General features: G+C 36.2%; 1 protein-coding gene across 4 annotated transcripts in view; it reads left to right on the top strand.

The window, feature by feature from the left end:
* ELAPOR2 (endosome-lysosome associated apoptosis and autophagy regulator family member 2) overlaps positions 1–26,446 on the top strand; it is a 337,228-nt gene that overhangs the window by 201,890 nt on the left and 108,892 nt on the right. For all 4 annotated transcript variants that reach the window (XM_074194058.1, XM_074194061.1, XM_074194059.1 and 1 more), the window contains one exon: positions 17,107–17,227. The gene's annotated coding sequence lies outside the window, so the exon portion shown is untranslated. The remainder of the gene's footprint in view (positions 1–17,106; positions 17,228–26,446) is intronic.

The following is a 26,446-nucleotide window of genomic DNA, read 5'->3' as shown; positions in this document are numbered from 1 at the left end:
ATTCTCATTGACAGAGAAAAGAGAAGCAAACTAACAGTCGGACAACTCTGCATTCTCTCTGCTGTTAATTATAATTGCCCTTCCTTCAGCAAAAATCCTATGCTTTCATTAATCCTCCTTTTTTCTTGATATAGATTTCCTCTTCATCCTTACTTTATTCTTAATACTAGTCCTTCTGATGATATATATGACATGTATCTATATATGATATATGTATATGTATATGATGACATATATATTGATACACACATGCATATATATTAAATAGAATATGCCATGGTATATGTTTGCATCATTTGAATTCTGGGCAAATGGCCCATTTGGAATAGGACAGGTGAAACCCATGAATTTAATGTTGGAAACTTTGACACTTGACCTTCCTAATTGATATTTATTATTCAAATGAAGGAGCCAATAAGCTTCATGAAAGTGTCATAGCTAATTATAATCATATATCGACTAAGAAAGTTAGTGGAATGGCAGCACTTTGTAGTTTGAGTCATTTTCATTCATGTCCAACTTTGACATCATTTATAGTTTTCTTAGCAAAGCTACTGGAGTAGTTTGCCATTTTCTTCTCTAGCTCATTTTACAACTGAGGAAACAGAGGCAAACAGGGGCTAACTTGCTTAGGGTGACACAACTAATTTCTGAGGCCAGATTTGACCTCAATAGATGTGTCTTCCTTACTTTAGGTTCAGCACTATCCACTGAGCCATGGCAGAACTTAACTTGTTTTGAATTGTTAGACACACCATATAGTTATAGAATCTTTTTGGTAAAGTAGGAAACAGAATTGCTTTGCATTCTTCTAGATGTCTACATTTTATCCACGGTCTAAGCTAGGTTCCTGTAAGCATTCTTCATGGGAATCATAAGTTGTAGACCTCTGCAAGATGCATTTTGCCCTACCAGACTCAGCATCAGGTCCAGCTGATGTTCAGAAATCTATTAGCATGACTGGTGGATCAATATTCTAGAGATTGGCTTGTTCCAGGAATTCTTTATCAATTGTGAATCAGGTGTAAATTCTTCTTTTCCCCTTCACTGAGGAAAGCATGACATAGTGAAAAGGAAGAATCAAGAGGCACGACAACCTAGAAGTCCCAATGGAGAGAGCACTGGGCCTGGAATCAGGAGAACCTGAGCTCAAACCAAATCTCACATACTTACCAGCTGTGTGACACTGAGCAGGTCACTTCAATCCTGTTTCCCCCAATTTCCACAATTGTGAAATGAGCTGGTGAAGGGAAAGATATCTTTGCCAAGAAATCCCAAGTGAAGTCCTGGAGTTGGATAAGACTGAAAAACTAATGAACAGCAACAACAAATCTAACTTCCTGATGCCATGGAGATCTATAAAAAGAAACTGGCCTCCCTCTTATGGACCCTCTTCTATTTTTATTTTCTCCATACTATTTTGCATGGTGATTAGCTCTCATGGATTCAAAGGTCATTTCTATAATGATGGTCCTCATATCTACTTTTCCAACCCTGACATCTCTCCTAATCTTCAGACTCACATCTCCAGTGACTTATTGGACATCTTTGAAGCAATCTATTCATATATATCTTAAATATAACATGTTCAAAACTGAACTCAATATCTTTCCCCTTTAAGTTCTCTTCTCTAATTTTCCTTTTGCTGTTGAGGGTACTACCTTCCTCTCAGTCAACTCTATTCTCAACTTAGGCATAATTCTTGATTTCTCACTCCCTCTCATCCCTTTATATCCAATTGGTTGTCAATTCCTATTTAGCTTAACTTTTTAACTTTTTATCTTCCCTACTTTCCCTCTTCTTTGTGACATTGGCACTAGTCCTGATCTACTGTAATAGCTTTTGGTATGTCTTCTCTGCCTCAGGTCTCTTCTCTACTCTAGTCCATCTGCATTCAGTTATAAAATTGTTCTTCCTAAAGTAGAAGTCTGCTGGTTACATCCTTCCCATCCTTTCCCCATCCCCCTATTTAATCACCAACTCCTTATCATTTCCAAGAACAAATATGAAACCATCTGTTAAATATTCAAACCACTTTATAACTTGGTCCCCTCCTAACTTTCCATTCATTTTACCCCTTATTCTCATCACAGTATTCTTGGATATAGTAAGATCTGCCTCTTTGCTGTTCTTTGAATGAGACACCCTATCTCCTGACTTAAGGCATTTTCACTGGCTGTCTCCCTTTCCTGGAATTCTTTTCCTGATCATCTCCACCTCCTGGATTCCTTTCACTTCCAGCTAAAATATCACCTTCTATAAGAAGTCTTTCCTGATAACCCTTAATGCTAGTCCCTCTGTTGATTATCTCATATTCATTATATATACTTTAACTCTCTGTTTCATGCTTATAAATAGTTGTTTATATCATGGCTCTCCTTTTAAAATATGAACTCCTTGAGAACAGGAACAATTTTTTGCCTTCATTGGATCTACATTGCTCAGCACCGTGCCTGATAGACAATATACTATATTTTTGTTTATTTTTTATTTATTTAATATTTATTTATTCTCATTTTGTACAAATAATTTTTTATACATTAATAAAATATTCTTGATTAAGCGTAAACAAAATACCCCTCCCCCAAATATAGACTCACTTGAGCGATAAAGTAAGGGGGAGAGAAATTAAAATTAAAAAAAATAATGGTAATAATTGTAGGTATGGCCAGGTGGCGCAGTGGATGGAGTACCAGCCCTGGAGCCAGGAGCACCCGAGCCCATATCCGGCCCCGTACACCCAACAATCACCCAGTTGTGTGACATGCAAGCCACCCCAACCCCACTGCCCTGCAAAACCAAAAAAAAGAAAAAAAAGACCTAAAATAAAATAGTAATAATAGTAGGGGTGGCTGGGTGGCAGACAGAGCACTGGCCCTTGAGCCAGGAGCACCCAGGTCCAAATCCAGCCTCAGACACCCAAGGATCACCCTGCTGTGTGGCCCCAGGCAGTCCACCCAGCCCTATTTACCCTGTACCCCCCCCAAATGATAATAATAAAAAATGTACTCAGTCTGTGTTCCAACACTACCAACTCTGTCGTGCGTGGATCACATTCTTTATGGTAAGTCCATCACAAAAGTTACTTCCATATTTTTCCACTGTTGCCATTGCTGATCACAACTCCCTCCTTCGTATTTCTCCACTACCATGTACTATATTTTCTCTCTCCTTTCACTCTGACTCTGCTGTAGGGTCACTGAGTGGCACAGCAGACAGATCCCTGGTCCTGGGGCCAAGAGGCCCTGAGCCCCCATACCACCCCTTAGGCCCAGAGTCTACCTGGCCCTATAGTCCGGGACAGGCCATCCAATCCCAGCCCCTTGCAAGAAGTAAAAAAGAAAATGTGTTATATCTGACCACTCTCCCCCCATGGTCAATCCTCTCCTCCATCATTCACATCCCCACCCTTCCCCCTGTCCCCCTTCTCTCCTTCTTACTCCAAATGTCTATAACCCATTTAGTATATATATGTATATGCTGTTTCCTCTCCTAGCCACCTCTGATGAGAGCAAAGATTCCCTCATTCCCCCTCACCTTCCCCCCTTCCATATCATTGCAATAGCTCATTGTAATAAAGAAAGCTCTTATTATATGAAATATCTTGGCCTATTCCCCCTCTTCTTTTTCTTTCTCCCATTACATTTCCCTTTTTTTCTATTGACTCCATTTTTACACCATATTTTATCTTTGAATTCAGCTTTCTCCTGTGCTTCAACTATAAAAACTCCCTTGCTGCTGTGAGCTGCGGCTCTCAGCACCCTGGGGCTTCCTCCGGGAGGCTGGCTCTGGTGGGCCACCCCTCTGGCGGGCCGCCCCTCCAACCCCGGGGAGCAGAGCCTTTCTGCTCTTTTCCAGGTTACCTTGAGTAGGAGAACTGCCGCACTGAGTCCCGCTGTGGGTTCTGTCTGTCAAAAATTTAGTTAGAGAGTCTTTAGTTAGAAGTTTTATGAGAGAGTGCCTAAGAGAGGATCCTCTCTTGTCACTATCTTGGCTCCGCCCTGACAATAGACTATTAATAAATGTATATTAATTGACTGGCACATAGTGGTCTCTTAAATTCTTGTTCACTGTTTTTTTCTCACTTTGGGATGATGTGGGACATTGATTCTTAAGTTTTACTTAAGGAGAAGCTAGAATTTAGGATGAAACTTTTGAGAGCAAGTAAAAATCTTCTGAGACTAGGGGTTCCCTAAACCTTTCTGTTGAGGGCCCATCTTGATTTATCTGAAATATTTTTAAAAATTAAAGAATGGAATATTATTGATGTCTTTTATTTTTTATCACCTTGATGCCCCCTCACATTCATCTTTCCTCCTCTAAGAATCCTCTTTTATAATAGATTTCTTTTACAAAAAAGAACAAATAAAAAACAAAATAAAAAAAATTCAGTGAAGTTAGTTTGAGAAACTGAAAATATCTGACATATGTGATATTTCATATCTATCTTCCTTTCTGCCTTCTCTCCCTCCCAGCAGAGGAAAATAGACAGAGGAAAGTGTCTTATTATTCTTATCTGAAATGTTTTACAATGTACTGGGATTGGGGTGATTCTCTTGAGAGTCCAAATCATTACTGATTTCATCCCTTCTGTTCTGGGCCACTCTAGAGATGGAAGAAAGATTGGTAGGAAGTGGCTTTGAGTTTGATAAGGTAGTCATTAAATCTACTGGGTGGTCCCCAAATAAACTGGGGAGATTGTTCTGGGGGTATCATGAGAATCAATTCCCCAGGTAACTTTGTGAGGGTCAACATTAAATGTATTATGAGTTAATTTTTAATTGGCTGGATATCTAAAACATTTTAAAAAATTTCTTACAATTGAGAATTATTGTTTTGACAATGTTAGTGAAGCGGTGGGATTTGGCTCTTTCCCAGAAGGCACTCTGGAGTTAAATGTGTCCTTAAGTTCAAGACTTAAACAATAAACTGGTATATATTTGGAATAACTTTTGATTTTTTGTTTCAAATTTTCTTAGAGTCACTTATTATGTTATTTATCTGATCATCATTTGTAAGTCAAGTTCCATTCCAAGTAGAAACATTGCCATGGGTTAGCTATTTATATTTTGCATTTAAATTGTATTTCACAATCTTTTGTACCTTTCAGTCATTTAGCTAGACATAAAATCAGATTCATAGCAGGAAAGATATAAAATTTATTTTCAGTGCCCGTCTATCTTCTTTTTGCCTTTTTTTCTTTACCCAAATTAGTTCCTCATAGTCTTCCCTTCCTCCTTCCCTCCCCTTCCAACTTCCCTCCCTTCTTCTTTCCTTTCTCTCTTTCTCTCTTCCTCCTATTCTTTCTCAGGGTGATGGCTTATTGAATATGATTTCAAAACAGGTTAAAAAAATCCTCTCCAGTTTTCCTAGACTTCTCATCTTCATTATCTCCTAGTCTCTCTTTTCCCTACTTCCTCTCCCCAGACTCAAATGCTACCTCTCATTGCCATGTTTTTTTTGGCTGGGCTAAGTCATTATCTCTGCCCTTAAGGGTTCCTAGCTTCCTTGAAGGGTCAATGATAGCTGTAAATTCTGTGAAGCCTTTTTTGTCTTCCTACTTACTAGTTCTACTTCCCTTTTGGAACTGCTTATCTTTCTCCCCCTTCTTATTCTCTCCTCCCCACCCCACACCCCCAGCCTTCAATAGACTTTGGAGGCAAGGATTGCTTTTTTTTTTTTGGCTCTGTAACTATTGCTTATCTAAATTTCTGCCACATAGAGATAGAGACCTAGAGAAGTTTCAGAGGCAGAAATTACCTGTGTCATGCTAGATTTTTTTTTTTTGGCTTTTACAAGGCAATGGAGTTAAGTGACTTGCCCAAGTTCACACAGCTAGGTAATTATTAAGTGTCTGAGGTCACATTTGAACTCAGATCCTCCTGATTCCAGGGTAGGTGCTCTATCCACTGTGCCACCTAGCTGCCCCTGAAATTCCATGTATCAATGCAGGTTGACACCTTCTCTCCAAGGAGAGAATTATTATTATGTATACAGGGTCACATAATTGTTTCCTGAATTGGTAAAATTGGAGTGAAAGTACTTTGTTATATATATATATATATATATATATATATTTTTTTTTTTTTTTTTTTTTTTTTTTGCCTGATTGCTAGTGGAATTTTTGTCCTGCAGGGTTTATGGTCTTTCTGAATCTTGCTAGATGCTTTTTCTTCTCTTTCAAGGTATATTTATTTTATGTACAGATAATTTAATTATCATAAGCAAAGAAATTATCATAATGGCCTTTAAGGAATTTGATGTTCCCCTTTAGGCAGACTAAGTCCCTATCTAGCTTAGTTACAAAATAATAAGTTAAATAAATAAATAAGTTAAACTGGGATCTCTAGAAATCACAATACAAGTCTCATCAAAAATGAGAAGTATTCTCTTCAGGCAAGAGTGACAGGTCTGTGAAATCTAGCCATAAGACAGGAAGAAAGTACATGTTTTCCTTGTGATTTAGCTGTTAAGGATGATAATGTGTTAAAGAGAATATCATTTCAGCAAATTGAGTAAATCCTATAATAAAATGGCTTTTTGTTACATTGTTTCAGATTTACCACTGATTAAATTATTCCCTCTGACATAATTACATTTACTAAGAGTTATATACAGTTAACCTCTGTCAAAAAAAATTAGTCATGTTATTTGTCACCAGAATTATGCGGATAGATTATATCTGTGAGAGATATCACCAAACTGTATGTTATATATATTAGGAGTCAGGTTACTCTGTGATTTTTAGAAAAAAATTAAGTACAAATTAATAACATTGTTAATAATAGTTAGCATTTACACAGGCTTTATGATTGGAAAAGTGCTTCATAAGTTTTATCTCATTTTACCCTCACAACAACCCTTAGATGAAGACACCATTATTATCCTCATTTTACAGATGAAGAAACTGAGATGGGGTTAATGACTTGCCTAGGGTCACACAGCTATTAACCATTTGAGGTCACATTTGAACTGAAATCTTCCTAACTCCCTGTCTCACACATTTTCCACTTCCACAGTACCACATACTGATGATAGAATAGAAAAAACATTAAAAGACCTAGAGCAAGTAAGCTCTTCTATTGTATAATCTTGGACAAATAATTGAACTTTCATGGACTTAAACTTCCTCATCTCAAAAAAGTGTGGGTAGGTTAGATGACCTCTATGATCCCTCCCAACTCTAAATCTTGTACCTAACTGGTATAGAATTATAATTCTGAGGTATGGAAAGGGGTCATGTAGTTGATAAAGGATTTGGATTTGGAATTTGAATCAGGAGACACAAATTCTATTCTTTCCTCTGCCACAGTCTTTGTGTTTGTGAGTAAGTTAATTAACCTCTCTACCTTAGTTTTCTCATCTGTAATTCAATTTATAATTTCCACTTTCTTCACTGGATTATTGTCAAATCAAGGGAAATACCCTATAATAAAAGCATAAACCATAGTAAAATATGTTATTATGTGCATGTTAAGTATAAAATTATGGCAAATTATAGTTAATATCAACTTGAAATGGTTGAGGATATGTCCCAGAAACTATTTAGGAATCAGCAAACCTGAAATAGGGTTGGAGAAACTATTATTAGGTGGGAAGATAGAAGATCTAGGACTGCAAGGTTGAGGGTGCCTAAAATATCCCTGAAGCATAAAATGTGGGAGGGAAGCCTAGCACAGGGACTACCACATATGAGACACTTAGTAAATATTTGGTTTTGTTGAATTAAATGATTGAAGATACTAGAACAATCTAGGTTTGACTTTCAGGGTAGGTGATCAAGAGTAGTTCCAGAATAGTGTAACAAGAAATCCATCTCAAATGGAAAGAATGGAGAAAGGTAATTCATGGGGTAGAATTAGAGGCAACACTATTTGATGAAAGGAGGGAAAGCTTTTTTAAATGAGGAAAAAATAGTGAAACTCACATTTACTCTGGTGGATTTGTATGTAGACTTGAACAGAGGTTTACAAAGAAAGACAACCACTGAGCTGGGAAGATATTTCTTGTGGGAAACAAGAGTACATTCAGGTTTTTCTGTTAGGAAATCAGTGCAATGTAGAGACAATTGTAACAGATAATTGATGTCTGTCTCACTGTTTCTCTTTTACTGTGGCTTTCCTGGATAAAACATCTAAACTATTCTGGACAAGGTTGACAATGGAGTTGGAAAGGACTTTTAACAATCATTTAATTCAACACTATTATCTGAAAAAAAATGAGAAAGCACACTCACAAAAGTCTTGTCTTGCCCAAGGTCATACTGAAGATATTTGTTAGTGTTTTAAGATTCACAGTTATTATAAATGTTGTCTCATTCTTCATAACTGCACAAGAGGTAATTTTATCCCCATTTCATAGATGAGAGCACTGAAACTTAAAGAGTTTTAAGTGACTGGTAAGAAGCTGAGCAAGAATTATTCATGCTGATGTCCTTTGAATACAAATCCTCTACTCTTTCCACTGGGAAATGATTTTAAAAGTAATTCCTTAACTATGTTAAGACAGTGTCAACACATAGATCCAGAATGTGAGCTTCTTGAGAAAAGGGACACCTGAATGGAAAGATGAATAGAGATCTGGACCTGGACTTCAGAAAACCAGAGTTCAAATCTGGCCTTAGATGCTTAATGTGTAAATTGGACATAATAATAGCACCTACCTTTCAAGGATGTTGTGACGATAAAATGAGATAATATTTGTAAAGTGCTTTGTAAGCCTTCAAATATTATATAAATGATAACTTATATAAAAATGCTTGCTTCTTTTTCTAACTTTTAGCAGAGTACATTATCTTTTCCACACGAAGACTTTCCCCATGAGGTTTAATATATTCACAGATAAGCATAAAAGATTAATAGGTATTTTTTCAGAATTTTGTGGAAACTCTAAAAGACTGGCAGATAACAGAAAAAGTTTAGGAACTCAGAAGTTCATAAAATTTGTGTCAACTGAAATTTTACAATAAAATACTGTAAATACCCCATAAAAAAAGGAAAATATAGATTTCTTCTTTGGTATGAAGGGAGGGTAAAAAAATTTTATGAGGATTTTCTAGACTACTGAGACTCTGCACTTCTAGTCCTGGTATTGTAGAATAGATCATTGTATTTTGAATATAGTAAAAACTTGACAAATACTTTTTTCATTCATTCATCCATATACATCTATGTATATAATCTGTCTCTTTCAACATTTGCATCTATTTGTGCTTGCATTTACATATATGTACGAATATTTGTGTGATTTTTAAATTTTTTCATATATGATCCTATATATGATAAGAGCAATAGGGTTAAGACCATGTTACTTATATACTGTTTAGTGTACTGTGGCCAATTCTAGATTAAACAATAGGAGCAACTTCTGGTCCTCAGTTTGTCTTATTTTAATTAATTCCTTAAGCTTTCTTGCTTAACAGATAATTTTTGAAATCATAGTTCAGTATTGCTTTTAAGCAATTCTTATCCAGCTTTTACACTATCCAAGCTTCTTGTTTGTTCTCTTTCTTTTCTCTAACTACCAATTGTTAACACAGCCACCAGAGATCTGAAGAATAAGAAAGTGGAGCATAGTAGCTAATTTTTTAATTAAAAAAGGCATTGGAAATAAATCAAATGCCTAAAATTAGTATTTAAAAATTATTTGTATATGTTATTTCAATGATTTATGCTATTCCATGCCCCTCTAACAATAGGAAATAGAAGGGTCACCTGCTTGTGCTTAAAACAGGCATATACAATTAGGAAGTTTACAAGCCTTTACTACAGTACCACATTCTTTTTGTGTGTAACTTAATTACTACTTGTGCTTTGGATGCTGATGTATTTGTAGACTGTCTGGCTAATATCCTAGAAGAGAATGATTGCTGTGCCTCTTCTACCTTCTGTGGTCATGTGGATATCTTGTTTTAAAACATCATTTCCTTAATTTTGCCCCTGGCAATGATGTAATGGCTTTCCTTTTTTCTCTGAGCAATGACCATGTAAATATAAAACAATATTAGATCTGGAAGAGATATTGGAGACATTGAGATCACAGATTTAAATCTTGAAAGGGGCATTAGGGATTTTCTAATCAAACTCTCCTTCTACTCTATGATTTTTTTTAACTTACTGCCTATATGACCTTGACCAAACTGCTTTGGGCCTCAGTTTCTTCATTCATCTGAAGATGAAGGTAATTAGTTTAGATGACTTTGGAATTCCTCTCCAGTTATAGCTATATATGTTCCTAGAGAGGTAAAGTAATTTCCCCAGTTTACATCTTGTAAAGAATAGAACCAAGATTTTCAACCCATGTCCTCTTATGCAAATCTGCATTATTTCTGCTGTATGTGTATGCTGCATTGTGTAATTCAGTCCTTTATTTTTGCTGATAAGGACACTGAGGGCTATTGGAATGAGGCAGTTTGCTCTAGATGAAGTTACTAATCACTGACACAGGATAGCACCAGAATTGTAGACTCCAGACTACTGTTCCTCCTCTTTCCAATAGTCCATAAAGTTGGAAGAGGAAAAAAAAACAAACCACAAAACAAGGTATTTTAATCTAGGGAAATCAAAATGAATATCATTTAATGAAAAAGAATGTTTTAAAAGCAATTCCTAAAAACAGTACATTTTTATCAATGAATACAAAAGGTATGTGCATCATTAAAATTATAACCAGAAATGATATGTGGTTCATTCCTGGGGGGGCAGGGTTCCCATCCATGGTAACTTTAGTATATTATGTTTCTTTTTTAAAGAAAAAAATCTCATTAAGATGCTTTGTTCTTGAATCCTTGATGATAAAGGATAAAGGAGTTTTTGATATAATTTGTGTGTCTGATTTATGCATTTTGGAATTATGATCATTCCCCTAAACTTTTCACATAGTCAAGTGAGCATCCTCATTCATCTGAATTAGAACTGTACTCATTTCACTGGTCTAATTCTTCTCAAGCTTAGTCCATATAGGACTTTGAACACTTAAAAGGCAGGGCTTGTCCTGCATGAGAAGCTTTGAACCTTATCAGATTACAAGGTCACTTTGTACATTTCACATTATCAGATTTAAAAAAAGTACAAGGAAAAAATGAACATTTATGGGAAGAAAATGCATTTATTCTGTTTCACCCACTGGGTTCCTTGAGTTATATTGATATCTCTTCATTTTAGCCAGAGGCTTTTCAACAATCTTTACTTTGCTTCTCCTCCTTCTGTTTAATCCTGCAGTACCGTTTATGATTATTTGCTGCTGCTTCTCCCCCCTTTAAATTAAACTCTGTTGCCCTGAGAAATAGCCTGGTACATCTCTCTATTTTGTTTTGATCTATCAGAAAGGCTGGGCAGGAAGGAACACACAGCTGCTGTGAGTACTGGCAATTTGCCAATTGAAGTAAAGAGAACAGGAATCTATTTGTTCAGTGGTTGTTGTGAGGATCAAATGGGATAATGTTCCTTAAAACCCTTTATAAACTAAGTGATGTACAAATGTAAAGCAGCGTGACTTTGACATTTGGATGAATCTGAGATCTGTGATGTGTATACTCAATCAATAAGCATTTTGTTAAACTCCCACTACTCACTGGGTATTGTGTGAATTGCTAGGGATTATGGAGGCAGAATAGAAAGTCTCTGCCTTCAAGAAGTTTACATTCTAATAGGTAGTACACACACATATATAAAAGTATATACAGAAAATATACAAAATAAGTTCTAGGTAGTTTTGAGTTTCCTTGACTGAAACCACTGAGTCCAAAAGGTGAAGGTGAAGGTAAAGGTAAAGGGAGAATATGTATCAGGTCTAGTGGACAGCAAGTGCAGAGTGTAGTATATATGGATGTGGTAGTATATGAGTGAGTGAGCCACTGTGGCTCGATTGTAGAGTTCCTAAAGGGGATTAATGTGTAAGAATATTAGAAAGTCAAGGAGGTAGACATTTGTGAAGAGTTGGGTTTTTTTTTTAGGTTTTTTACAAGGCATATGGGTTTAAGTGGCTTGCCCAAGGCCACACAGCTAGGTAATTATTAAGTGCCTGAGGCAGGATTTGAACTCAGGTACTCTTGACTCCAGGGCCTGTGCTCTATCCACTGCCACCTAGCTGCTCCTGTGAAGAGTTTTAAAAGGAGTCTGAAGATAATGGAGAATTCCTTGAATTCAACTAAATTGAATAATTATTAAAGGAATTTCACAAGCCTAGCATTGTACAGATTGAAACCCCCTCTCTCCTAAGAGTCTAAGAGTGTAAGATGCCTTACACTAATTAGAATAAAAACTTTATCTGATTTGAATCAAGAACTAGGAGTCTGAACTTTTTTGGGGATTTGGGATATTTCTGATAGGGCTCATAAAGTTCTAACAGTGGTTGTGGGAATATATAGTTTATTTTCATAGGATAATAGATTCATAGATTTTGCAGTAGAAAGAACTTTAGAGGTTTTTCCTAGACTAGGCCCTTTATTTTACAGGCGAGGAAACTGAAACCCAAAGAGATTCAAGTACTCAAGGTCATTCATCTTTTTGACCTTCATTGCTGAAGAAGACCACAAAATCAGGGAGGCAATGCCATGACTAGCTCACAAATTGGATTTGTGCTAAGTCACCAATCTCATTTCCTCCTCTAGAATCATCTGGATCCAGTGGCCACATATGAATCAGTTCAACTGGATGTGAGGCAATCAGGATTAAGTGACTTGCCAAGGCCACACAGCTAGTAAATGTCTGAGGTCGTATTTGAACTCCTGTCCTCCTGATTCTATAGTCAGTTCTCTATCCATTGTACTGGTCAACTAGGTAGCACAGTGGATAGAGAACTGTCCTTGAACTCAGGAGGACAGAAGTTTGAATCTTGCCTCAGACACTTGGCTGTTACTAACTGTGTGACCTTGGGAAAGTTTGCCTTGTATTGCCTCGTATCCAGGACCATTTCCAGTCATCCTGATTCATATCTGACCACTGGACCCAGACAGCTCTGAAGGAGAAAGTGAGGCTAGTGACTTAACACAGCCCCCCTCACTCAAATCCAATTCACAAGCTTGTCATGGCATCACCTCCCCGATGTGGTTCATGGTCATTCAGTTTTTGAGTAGCAAAATTGGAATTTGAACCCAGGATTTTTGACTCTAAATCCAACACTTTTTCTTATGGATCATGATTTTGGTGGTAGAAGACCTCTGAATAAATGGAATGCATTTCTGGGAACACAGTCCTTAATAAATGATTTTCTTTCTTTAATTCATTCCTATTTTCTTGATTAAATTCCACTCTTTGTATTTTTTTTAAATAGAGCCTCTTTTCCAAAAAGAATCCTCAAGTTCCCATCTGCAGAATAGTAACTCAACCATCTATTACTTAATTTTGATAGGTCATTTTCCACATCAGTGGAACAGCAGATTTCTCTGAGAATGCTACTTAGAACTTTTCAATAAAGGCACTTAAGCCTACAGGCCAGAAATGTTCACTCTGGCACAGCATCATTTGTTAAGACCAATGGGGGGCGGGTCTAGAAAGAAGAAAGTTAGTCTTCTTATCCAGGAATTTTTTGTCCTGTTTTTGCAATCTTTATTACCTCATATAAGGAAGAGCTCGATAACAATAGTAGTTCTTGTAGTTCAAGGAGGAAAATCTGCTTAAGGCACTACTAATATGTGATCCTTATTGAGGCTTTTTGAGCCTTGGTTTTCTTACATGTAGAATAGAGTAGATTCCATGGCCTGTTTAAGGTTCTTTTTAGTTCTAAGCCTTTTATTGTTTGTTCCTTCCCAGAACCATGTTTTCATGGTTACTGTGCTGTTTTCTGGGATGGTGCTTTATATATTATAAACATCTAATGGATGTTTATGAAGTGAATTAACTTGGTATTCAGTTGTATAATACAATTGTAAGCTTTGATTTCTGGTATAGCCCCATTCTTAGCTGAGGTAAGAGTGAGGTTAAATTGAAGCAAGGAAGAAAAGTGTTTCCTACTTTGTCTGCTCTACTTTTTTTTGCCTTGATCTAGCTCATAATAATCTTCCAATGGAACCATAGTAGTCTTGTCAAGGACATTGGAGATAGAATAATAATAGCTACTTTCCTCTTTGATTTGGTGAAGTCACTTGACTTCTTTGAACCTCAGTTTCCTGAGCTGTAAAATGAAGGGAGATGGACTAGTTCTACTAAGTCCTTTCTAGTTGTGAAATTTTATGATCATTTGATTGTGACATACTGAACCAAGAGAAAAATAATGGATCATTCCTTTGTCCTCACTTCTTTTTTCCAATTCTCTTTCTTCTTTCAGTCTTTCTTTTTTTTTTTAATGATGATTCTGTCCTCAATGTTACCCTATTCAGATCTTGTTGTATTCTTTATTCTAAGATCTCATTAGATGGCTCATAGTCAGCCTTTCCCACTCAGCCTCTTATTTTTGTCTTCAGTATACACATTGATAAATCATAAAATACTGTGGCCTGTCAGTTCCACACCTTTCTGAACTTCTAAGACCTGTTACTTTGCACTCAATGGTGGTTGGATTTTGGTATTATCATCATCTCAATCTATTAATCTCTATGAATCTAGACTTTTGAAATTCTTCTCTGATCATAATCTCCTTTCCTTCCACATTGTACTCTGCCTTATTCCTTTTAAATTTATGCCCAAGATCTATAGTCACTATATCCTTTTTTTCCCCCAATTCATCACCTCTCTTCTGCCCTTGCATTTTCTCCCTTAGTAGTCTTGATGATATAATAATAAAGGTCAATTATACCCTGTCATCTGCCTTGATTTTTTTTTGACCCTTTTATCTCTTGCTATTTAATTCTCAGCCAAACTTCATTTCTGGGTTACTACTTCATCATTCATATTATCTATTCATACATACATGCCTGCTGATGTCTGCTGCTGGAAGAAGTTAAGTAAGCATGCTAACTTCTTTCACTGAAAATTTATGTTATCTAGACTGGACCTTCAGTGCTTCATGGGAATCCTTTTATTTTTTCTTGATGGTTCTCTCTCACTACCATGATAGCTCCCATTTCTCCTTATAGTTATCTAAGTTCCTTACACTGGAGCTGTCCAGAAGTTCAGTGCTGAGGGCAAACTATTCTCAGTCAAAGGAAGTTTGGAAAGTGACATAATTAATTTAAAGTACCCTATATAATACTGGCAATCAAGTAGGAATTACTTACCTATTCGTAGATGAATTCCAATTTTTGCCGATGGAGAGAGCTCCCATCTGAAATCTTGGTCTTTTGAATTCATATGACAATTTTTTTACATAATCAATAATTTCTTGTAGCTTCTCCTAATACTATATTAATGCAACATGGTAGAAAGATCCCTGGACCTGGAGTCAGAAGATCTGGGTTTGTCTATTTTTTTCTCCCCTATGGCAGTGTGGCATTGGATAAGTCAGTTAAACTCTCTGAAACTTAGTTTTACTTGTCTGTTAGATGAGGATTATAATTAATATCTTTCCTTGTGGAAAGGTATTAGGCTTAATGACAGTAGAAGGAAAACACTCAATAGCACCCTCTATATGGAAAGATAGTAAGCCTAATGAGAAAGGAAGGAAAACAATAGCACCCCCTATGTGCCAGGAAATATGCTAATACTTTACAATTATTATTTCATTTGAACTTAATAAGAATTCTGTGAGTTTTATGTTTTCATTATCAATGCCATTTTACAGTTTATGAAAGTGAGGCAGACAGAGATTATATGACTTAACCTAGAGTCACACAGCTAGCTTGTTTGAGACCAAATCTGACCTTCACTTCCTCACTCCTGATCCAGTCTTCTATTTTTCTGTGCCACTTAATTGTGTTTATTAAACAAAGAAATATATATAGATATAATATATATAATATATATATATATACAAGTGTTTTGTAAATTTCAAAATGTTAAACAAATAGAAGCTATTATTGTTGAAGATAACAAATAGAAGGTATTATTTATCTTTGTTATCTTCAACAATTGAAGTAGGGTAAAAAGGAATGGAGATGGTCAGAATATGATTGCCTTTTCCCTTCCCTTTTTTCTTATAATTTTTATTGTTCTTTTTTTTACCAGACCTACATTTCTTAATATTTCCTCCCCCCATCAAGGAAGCTAACCCCCATAAAATAATAAAAAAGGATCACATTTAATAAATCTAAACTATTTGAGAAGTCTGACCATACATGTAGTATTGTCTCACCTACATTCTCTATCTCTCTCTCTCTCTCTCTCTCTCTCTGTACCAGGTCTCTCTAAAGAAAGGCCTTTAAAAATTACCCCCAATAAAGAACACATATTATTTTTCCTGATATTAACTGTGACCAGGACCATTATCATTTTATTCTGGAGAGAAGGATTATAGAAGGAAAGATAAAAGCAATCTTCTTTTCTGTTGCATTTGAGATAATAAAAAAAGTTTTGAGATGAATTTAAGGCTTTCCTGCCCCATTACCCTCTCTCAAGTGGTGAGGTGATATTCTTTATATCGGCTTATCTTTGATCATAAGTGAGATGTAATGTGCTTGCTGATTATGGAATAGCAAAGTGAGAGTTCATAGTACCAAAAAGGGAAGAGTATTTTAGTTCCACCTTGTAACTGATATTCTACAAAAGTGCTGAAATATGGCATGTTGGGGGTGGGTGTGTGTTGAGCTTGTGTGAGTCACTTAAAAACTTGGAAAGTCTTCTACTCAGTGTTTGGATTATTAATTCTTTTACCCTCTGTCAAATTTTAAACTGAATGAGAATTAGATCAGGACTTGTTCTTTTTTTCCCCTCTCTTTCTCAGGACCAAGCACAGGATTGGTGGAGGGTGGTGGAACAATTTGAGAAAGAGGGAATGGGAGGTATTTTCAACTTTGACTAGGCTGAATCAAGTGGAGATTGTGACAGTTCTATATGCTTGAGGTAGAACTATTTCTAGAACTAACTGATCATTGGGAAAGATGGAATTATAGAAATAAGTGAGGGAGGGGAAAGAAATGTGGGGGGACTTGTTGAATTGTGGGGGATGTTTGGTGAAGGTACAACATGGAAGAATCAATGAGCCAATAGCCATATTATAATGAATCTGTGATGACATGGACTCTTGTGCATGCTTGCTGAAATGAATAACATTTTTTTTTGTAATTGTTTTCAGAATGATTACCACTTTGAATATACAGAATGTGATAGCAGTGGCTCCAGGTGGAGAGTTGCCGTTCCCAATTCTGCAGTGGACTGTTCTGGACTGCCTGACCCTGTGAAAGGGAAAGAATGCAGTATGTTTGGACCTTTTTTGACCTGTTTTCCTGATTAAAACATAAATGTTTCACATTAGCTCAAATAGTAAACTATAATAAATACAGAGACATTTTACAGGAGGAAACCCTTTGTATTTATACTTGGAAAGACAAATAGAGCCAGGTGTCTCTTTGCCTGAAGCCAGTAATGATTTAAGCCCAATGGAAAATAATGTTATTTTTATCTGATTTACCCTCATTGTTACAAGCTGGAGGGTGGAGCAGTTCTGTTTTTATTTTATTGAATTTTTTTAAGCTACTGAAAACTCTGGGAGTGTTTTATATTTCATCTCAGCATCTATACTACTGAGATTTTCTGGAAGCTGCTTTAAAATCCTATTATTAATCTGATTGCTCAGCACATTTAAACACCTTGTCTTATGGCAATGAACAAATTGAAAGCAGAGGCATCTCTAATTAAAATGGAAAGGAGCTATTAACATATTTTTCTTTTGTAAACTCTTTTTGTGAATAATTTGAAATTCCAAACAGAATGAATTTTTCCCCCTCTTTTAAATTTGTTTAGCCTTCCAGTTTAGAAAAACAGACTTTATTGATCTGCAAGCAAGTATTGATTAGGTAACCCATTTTGCCCCGGTGCTGAATTAGATGCTAGGGTTACAAAGATGCCTTCAAGGAGTTTGTATTGTATTGATAAGAAAAAAATGTATACACATATAAATAAATACTATATATACATATACTATAAATAAATACTATATACATATGTAAATCTAATATGAATAATTGTTAACAATAGAATCAGATTTCTAAAGGACATACTGAAAGGAAGAGAGGGATGGGTCTGACATAAATGAGCATTAAGAAACAGAGAGTGGTGGTCAGGGAAGGGAACCTTTTGCCAAGCAGTCTGTGACAAAGCTTAGGGATTCTGAGAGATGTCATTGGCCAATAGATTGTATCTCCCTTCACAGTAACAAAAAAAATGTTGATTTGTTTATTAATCTCTGAAAAAGAGGTAGGGTGGTAGGGTGGTGTGTGTGTGTGTGTGTTTGAGAGAGAGAGAGAGAGAGAGAGAGAGAGAGAGAGATTTGGGTAACAAGGCATATGTCTAGCCATTGATAAACATCTTCACTGCCTGAAGATCATGGCAGGGGTCAGAGGAATCTTGAGCTCAGATTGGTTATAGAGTTAAGACTTGTTTTAGGTATTCAACTTCAGATGTGTTCCTTCATTTTACTTAAATTGAGGTGGTGGTATTTAGAAGTCATTGGCTTAGGAATTCTAGAAAAGAAATATGTACTCATTTTTAGTCATTTTTCATTTCATTTCATTTCAACATAGATCATCTAAATTTGTCAATGCTGTGATAATTGCATTAATAAGATGATCTAAGATTACAATCATAGGATTTACAGCTAGTCAGTATACAATATGATTTATTATTACTATTCTACTTCATTTTATTATTTGAATAAGTTTTGCTTTGAAAGTTTAATCTAAAACCAAATTTCATATATTGCTATGTTGACTGGATTAAAAAATGTTGATATCTCTTTAACATATGAAATTTTATATTGTTATTTGTAAATTTTATTGATGTATTTTCTCTTTTTCACACTATTTTTCACCTTTCACCATTGAATTCTTCCATGTAACAAAGAAAAACCATTAAGCAAAATTAACCAACGTAGCAGGATACCTGAGTGGATGTATAGATAGACTGCTGGGTCTGTAGTCAGGAAGACTTGAGTTCAAATTTGACCTCAGACATTTAGTAGCTATGTGACCCAGAGTCACTTAGGCCTGTTTGCCTTAGTTTCTTTATCTGTAACATGAACTGGAGAGAGAAATGACAAATTACTTTGTTGTTTTTGCTAAGAAACCCCACAAGATCATGAAGAGACAGACCTGGCTGAAACAACCGAACAGCAATCAGTACAGCAACTAAGATATATTATGCCAGTTATAAACATGGTTCTTTACATGGGGAGGTGAATTTCATTTTTTTTTGTTTCAGGAATACAATGTATGTTCAGCTACCTTTACATGTATTTTTTACTTATACTATAAGTTGTTGTATATACAGTTTTCCTGACTTCACAATCAATCAAACAATTTTCCCCATATTTCTCTGGTTCCTTCATGGTTTTGGTCCAAATGGCACATTATTTTACATCTAGCTGGGATTTAAATAAATTAAAACTATCATGGCAGACAGAAAATGAAATTTGTGTTAGAACATAATCATAAATCAGTGTTCTATGAGTTTGGAGGCTCAGATTTGTGTCTTGTTGTAATTTCCTTGATCCTGTATAAGAAGGAAAAACACTTTGTGGATGGAACTGGAAGTGGGACCATTTGGAATATGGTAATGGAAATGTAGGATTTAGTAAAGAAAATCAAGGTTAACATATTTAAGAGATGATCTCTGTAGAATTAAAGTAAATAACAAATGTTGTTTGTTTGACTCTTTGTGATACCATGCAGGGTTTTCTTGGCAAAAGAATGGTTTGTCATTTTCTTCTCCAACTCATTTTAGAGATGAAGAAACTAAGGCAAACAGGAATAAGTGACTTACCCAGAATCACACATTTAGTAATTGAACTCAATGAGTCTTCCTGATTCCAGGTCTGGTGATCTATCTACTGTGCTAACTAGCTGCCCAAGTGACAAAAGACCGAAAGGTAATCTTATGATGAAATAGAAGTTCTTTGGAATAAGATCACCCTTCTACTTTATGCTCTTAAATCAGAACAGATTCAGATGAGTACTTGCTCTTCTGTCATTGGATGGTTGAACAACTGATTTCTCAATTTTCATAAACAAGAATTTGCAAAGTATTTTTTTGTGAAAAAGAGACTGTATATTTGAGTATATTCTATTACTCACCCCTTTTAGAGAGAATTTAGCATTAGATTAGATTATAGAACATTTAATATATATTTACATGCCAGACACTATACTAAATACTGAGACTATAAACATAAGAAAAACGAAAGCTCCTGACTTTTAAGAAGCATCTATTCTAATGGATGGAGAGTCATACACAGGTCATGTGTATGATGATAAACCAGTCATACACAGGTCTCTGGAATAAGAAGGCCGTAGGAATAGGATTAACAGGACAGCCTTGACATCAGAGAGACCTGAATCCAAGGTCCTTCTCTCACAGACACATCTATATGACCAAAGGCAAGTTACCTAACTTCTCATCAGATCCAGGCATCTCTCTTAAAGTCTGTAAATTCGAAATAAATTACCGATCCACACCAGCGAAGGGAGATTCTACATGGGGAGGTCCTTTCTCTGAGGAAATCACAGATTTGTTCCAAAATCCAAAGGTTCTTTTGCATCTTTTTTTTTTTGAAGTTTAGATATATAGAATTTAGCTTGTATACATTGTCTTCCACTCATTCTCATTAAAGAGGAATGATCTTAATTCTACACTATACTTTGTATCTCTTTTGGCTCATGTCATTTAAAAATATGTAGTTCTATAAAGCTGTGAAGTTTATTTGTGACTTCAGATATTGGTTTATTTCATTTTGATTTACAATATTGTTACTACTTTTATTTGAATTTCTTATTCAGCAACCCATGCACCTGGAAAGTAATTTCAGTTACATAAGACTGGTTTTCTAGTCTTTATTAGGATTATACTTTGTGAATATGCATCCATATAATTTTTTTTAGGTTTTTTTTTTTGCAAGGCAAACAGGATTAAGTGGCTTGCCCAAGGCCACACGGCTAGGTAATTATGAAATGTCTGAGACCGGATTTGAACCCAGGTACTCCTGACTTCAAGGCCAGTGCTTTATCCACTGCGCCACCTAGCCCCCCCCCCCCCCATATAATTTCTAGATAGAAAAATCAAGGCCACTTTTTTGCTAGTAAATAGACAGAGTTTTTACCTTTATCTCTTTGTATTTCTATTAACCTTCTAATCTGGCTTAGAATCTCTGAGAGATATTGAACTATAGAGTTCATTTGGAACTATATATGTGATTGTTTACATATGTTTAAATAGTGGTAGGGAATAGAGATTGGGTCTGTGATTTCATTTGTTTAAATAATTCCTGGATGAAAAAGTTCCTTAATGCAGACTGGTATTGTTTTCTGAGACTTATAGTTTTAGACAGTTTTCTACAGTACTAAATGGTTTCATGACATCTAGGGTCACATAGCCTGTATGTTTCAGATGTTGCTATTGAACCAACATCTTTCTCGCTCCAAGTCTGAAAGTTCAAAAGGGTCAGAAAGCCTGTGGTTTAAATAGGTGGCAAATGGAATGTAAGCCATTTATTGAAGGAAGGAATGAACGGCAGACTGGGTCAGGACTGATTCCAGCTAGGGTAGTGGGTAATGCAAGTCTTTTTATAGGATATTGGATTTAGGAGGCAAGGTTGGTATAGTTTCTATTCGATCTAGGACTGTTTGGGTCTCCATTGAGGATGTGTTTTGTTTGGGGTTCTTCCTGAAGATTGAGAGTTATTTAAACTTTCTATGGAGATTAGTATTCATTTTTTTTTCATGAAAGGATATTCAACAGGGCTTCTATTGAGTAACAGTGAAACTCAGTCCTGGATCCATCAAAGACCAACTTTTGGTCCACAGTGCCATACTTCTCCTTCCCTCTCACCTTTTAAAAAATTTTAAATATTTTATTTGTTTTTCCAACTATACTCAACAGTGATTTTTTTCCAGTCTTTTTTTTCTTTGAGTTTTACAATTTTTCACCCTGCTCCCTCCCTTCCCTCCTCCTTCCCCTTCTCCCCATGACAGAAAACAATCTGATTTAGGCTCTATATAATAGATGATATTGAACATGCTGTCTCTGTCTCTGTCTCTGTCTCTGTCTCTGTCTCTCTCTCTCTCTCTCTCTCTCTCTCTCTCTCTCTCTTTCTCTCTCTCCTCTTTCCCCTTTCTCTTCTCTCCATAAATATGAGCAACATGGCATCATGAGAAGAGACTTGGTCTTGGAGCCAGAAAGAACTGTTTTAGAGGATCACTTATGACATAGACAGACTGTGGCCTTGACTAAGTCACATAATCACTCATTGCTCTAGAAAATTTTCTAAGACTATTTATTTTTATAGCAAATGTAGCCAAACCCAAAAATATGCGACTAGGAATGATCACAAATATGTATATATTTATATACATATGTGCCTTATATAGCAGAATAAGAAGATACAGAAATAGCTAGCTAAATGGAGCATTTACTTAGTGGTTTGAACTTTGCTATGTGCTGGGAATACAAATGTTATCCTTCATATCCTGAAAAAAAATGATATCACTATGTTAGAGTCAAGGTACAGTGTGTCCAACTGTAGCTGATCAGACCTTGGCCTGGAAGTTCTACCATTTGGAGTGGATTTGTATCATAATTCTTTTGAGCTACTGGAGTTCTGTTTTGCTTATGGAGCACTGTTCCTTCTTTGATATGGGCATGCCATGTTGGGTACTCCTGTGCTAGTGTCTCCCATGCCTCACAATCAATCCCAAATAGAAACAATAGAATGGCAGTCCTTTCCCTCAAGGAACTTGTATTTTAATGATGGAAGACAACGCGTAAGAGGGAGTTCTGCAAGAGCAGAAGAGGAGATCCAGAATCTGGGCACCCTTTGTAGTTATATACTGCAAGCCAATGGGAGGTACTTAGACAATTGTGGTTTGTCTGTACACATATTGTTGGTCTCTCAGTAAAGTTTTCTTATAACATGTCATGAAGGTAACCCTGGGTTTTAACAGGCTGAGCACCGGGATATAAACTAGCAAGTCTTACCAAGTTGGAAAGGTTTTTGGATACCAGGATCAGAGGTGGATTGCCTGGGCACCTTCCAAGGATCCAGCTTAGTTTGAAGAGACTCATTTCTAGAAAGTTGATACATTTCCTTCAACCACAACAACTCTCAAAGACCATCTAATAAGATGTGGATGAGTTGTGTATTATCTTAACTAAGGAGTATCCAAATTGATGAAATCACAAACCCTTAACTATATTATTGAGGCCTACTGAAGAATCTGTGATTTCATTAGTATGGGGAGAATTCCAATTTACATATTGGAGATAATCGTCTACCTATTAGGAAGTATTAGTTATGTCTTAAAGAGATTCTGGAGGCATTGAGAGGTTAAATGATTTGTCAGGGTTTTCACACAGTTAACAAGTACCAGAGGGGAGATTTGAACTGGTCTTCTAATTCAATTGTTGATACTTGAGAAAGAAGGGAAAAAAAAAGATGGAAGTATGTCAGAAAGAAAGGAAGATAGGAAGGAAGAAAAAAGATGGCAGGATGGCAGAAAGGAAGAAAAAAGATGGAAGGATGAAAGAAAGGAAGGAGGATAGGAAGGAAGGAAGGAAGGAAGGAAGAAAGAAGATGGAAAGATGGAAGGAAGGAAGATAGGAAGGAAGGAAGCAAAAAAAGATGGAAAGATGATAGGAAGAAAAAAGATGGAAAGATGAAAGGAAGGAAGAGAACATTTCTTAAGTGCTTGTGGTGTACCAAGAACTATACTTGGCACAGGGAATTCAAAAAGGAAATCAAGACATTGTAAAACATTTTTACCTGAAAAACAGGATTTTTAAATTTTTTTTTTAGTTTTAGAAAATTTTTTCTTTTTTGGTTCAGACCTGTTATCTCACCAGTAGAGTTAGCTTCCAGTGAAGAATGCCCCTGTACCCCCATCTCTTCCTGCCTTGATCCCAGCATCTCTTCTGCAACTTATAGCCTTAAGAGTGGTTTCTAAGGGAATGTTTAAGAGATCTGTCCAGGAGAATGTGTTAGAAGCAGGACTTTTTCCTTGCTCATCTTCCTTATTTGAAAGGTAAATCTTTGTCTACTACACAAAGTTGTCTCTACATTTAGAATAACATTAAAGCTTATTTTTCTTTCTTTTTGAAGGCAGAGATCTTTTGTAATACTAATATATATATATATATAATATATATATATATTATTGCCATGAACAGACCTTTCATTGTAATGTTCTTCCATTGAAAATTTCAATGCTTTATTCTTTTGTGCAAAAAGGAAAAATAATCAGATTTCTAAGATTCCTGGCTGCATTCTAGTTCTGCATATACAGGTAAGTGTATTTTGGGGGGGATAATCTTTTTTTTTGATGATAAGCTCCCTTATGACCCTTTCCCTTGCTTGGAACTCCCTACCCTTTCCTGAGTCACTTAAGGCTAGATACTTCTGGCTCCCACTCAGTGTTGCTGATTGATAACTTCTGGATGAGTGACATCAGAACCAGGAAATCATTTAAGTTCATCTAAAGCAGACTTTCTCTCCTCTCTACCCTGCCATTAAAAAAAAGCACCTGATCTTGTTAAGATTTTTGTTAACTTTTGTAGAGGGCCAGCTCCTGGGAGTGATTTCCATATATCCTTGATGACCTTTTCCATCAGAGATATGTATATATTATTGTTCTTTGTATGGATTTGTTGGCTCTCCAGTGAACCCTGACCTGGGATAATCTGTGACTCTGGAGGTAGTTGTAAAGACTTTTCTGATAGAGAAGTATGAGGATTTCTAAGAACAAATATTGTAAATTTATCCAGGAAATTGTGAAACTGGGTCTCCTTTAACTGGTCACTCCTGAGATACGTTTTTGTTGTAAAAAGTCTGAGTTTCCAAAAATAAATTTAGTAGATTTTTGCATCCCAACCTTGCTTGTGTGAGTACATCTCCACTCAACCTGACTCTTGTAAGCTAATGTCCAGACCTACACCAGAGCTATTGTGGGCAGTAAACTTGGGGGCAGCTAGGTGGTGCAGTGGATAGAGCACAGGCCCTATAGTCAGGAGGACCTGAGTTCAAATCTGGTATCAGACACATGATAATTATCTATCTGTATGACCTTGGGCAAGTCACTTAGCCCCAATGCCTTGAAAAAACTAAATAAAAAAAGGATTTTTGTTAACTTGAATTACTTTCATATATGGAGACATGACTGGCTGAGAAATTTCACCTATAGAACTTGTAAAAACTGAATGGAATGGAATAATGTGCCAAGTTTTGGGAGCAGCCTCTTATGGACCACTGTGAACTTTTTTTTTTGCATTCTTTGAAAACCATCATAATTGAGCTTCTCTGGCAAAACCCTTTGGTTTTGTTCCTTTGCTGCCCATTGGTCCTATTTTGAAGATATTGTGTTACTCTGCTTTAGTTTTTACAGGGTCAATTGATGCCTCATATGATGAATGCTGTCTTGATTGCCTCTGCTAGTTGTCCTCTCTTCCCTTTCATGCTTTCTTCTGTAGGATGACTTAAGTTAAGCTGTTTAATTATGCTTATCCTTCATTTTTGAAGACCATGACATCAGGGAAGTGATGCCATGACAAGCACATGATTTGGTTTTGAGTGATGGAATGCTGTACTAAATCACAGCCTCACTTTCTCCTCCAGAGTCATCTGGGTCCAGTGGTCAGATATGGATTAGAATGACTAGAGATGGTTCTGGATGTGAGGCAATCAGGGTTAAATGACTTGTCTAAGGTCACATAGCTAGTAAGAGTCAAGTGTTTGGGTCTGGATTTGAATTCTTGTCCTCCTGACTCCAAGGTCAGTGATCTATCCAATTGTGCTATTTAGCTGCCAGGTTGGGCCTGGTTGGATGGGAGACCACCTGAGAATATAGGTTCGTACTATAGATTTAAGCTACTTGCACCAAATAAAAGGCTTACTATATTCAGCATTGTCTACCTTTTTAAATTATTTTACAAAGCTCCTTTTAACTCTCAGCAACAGACTTCAGTAAAGGGACATAGGATATTAATTTTTGTCTGGTTCACTGTGAGAGATTATTGTCTTTTTCATTTACAGGTATGCCAGCTAAGACAAAGAGTGTTGGATTGCATTGAGGAGCAGAGATTTATTGAAAGGTAGATGAGTAGTAGCATCATAGTAAGGTAAATTGAAAATGAGGAAAGATTGAGACAAAGGGAGAGTAATAGGGAGTTCTAAGCCAAATTTTGAGTAATAATAAGAGATATTGGGAGAGTTGGTAAAAAAAAAGGTATCTTTGAAATATGAAGAAAGAGAATTGTAAGAAAATACTTCTACACAGTTCAAAGTCAGAGAAGTGCTTAGGAGTGGAGGTTGACATTTTCTGAGGCAGAGAGAAAATGAAGGATGATATGGATTGAGGGGTTAGAATGTAATTACTAGGTGGCACAGTGAATAGAGCACTCTTCTTAGAGTCAGAAGCACAGGAGTTTGAATCCAG

The sequence above is a fragment of the Macrotis lagotis genome, chromosome 7 (assembly GCF_037893015.1).
Source record: "Macrotis lagotis isolate mMagLag1 chromosome 7, bilby.v1.9.chrom.fasta, whole genome shotgun sequence".
Classification (NCBI taxonomy): Eukaryota; Metazoa; Chordata; class Mammalia; order Peramelemorphia; family Peramelidae; genus Macrotis; species Macrotis lagotis.
The sequence above is the reverse complement of the archived record's forward strand: the minus strand, read 5'-3'. Positions and strand labels throughout refer to the sequence as shown.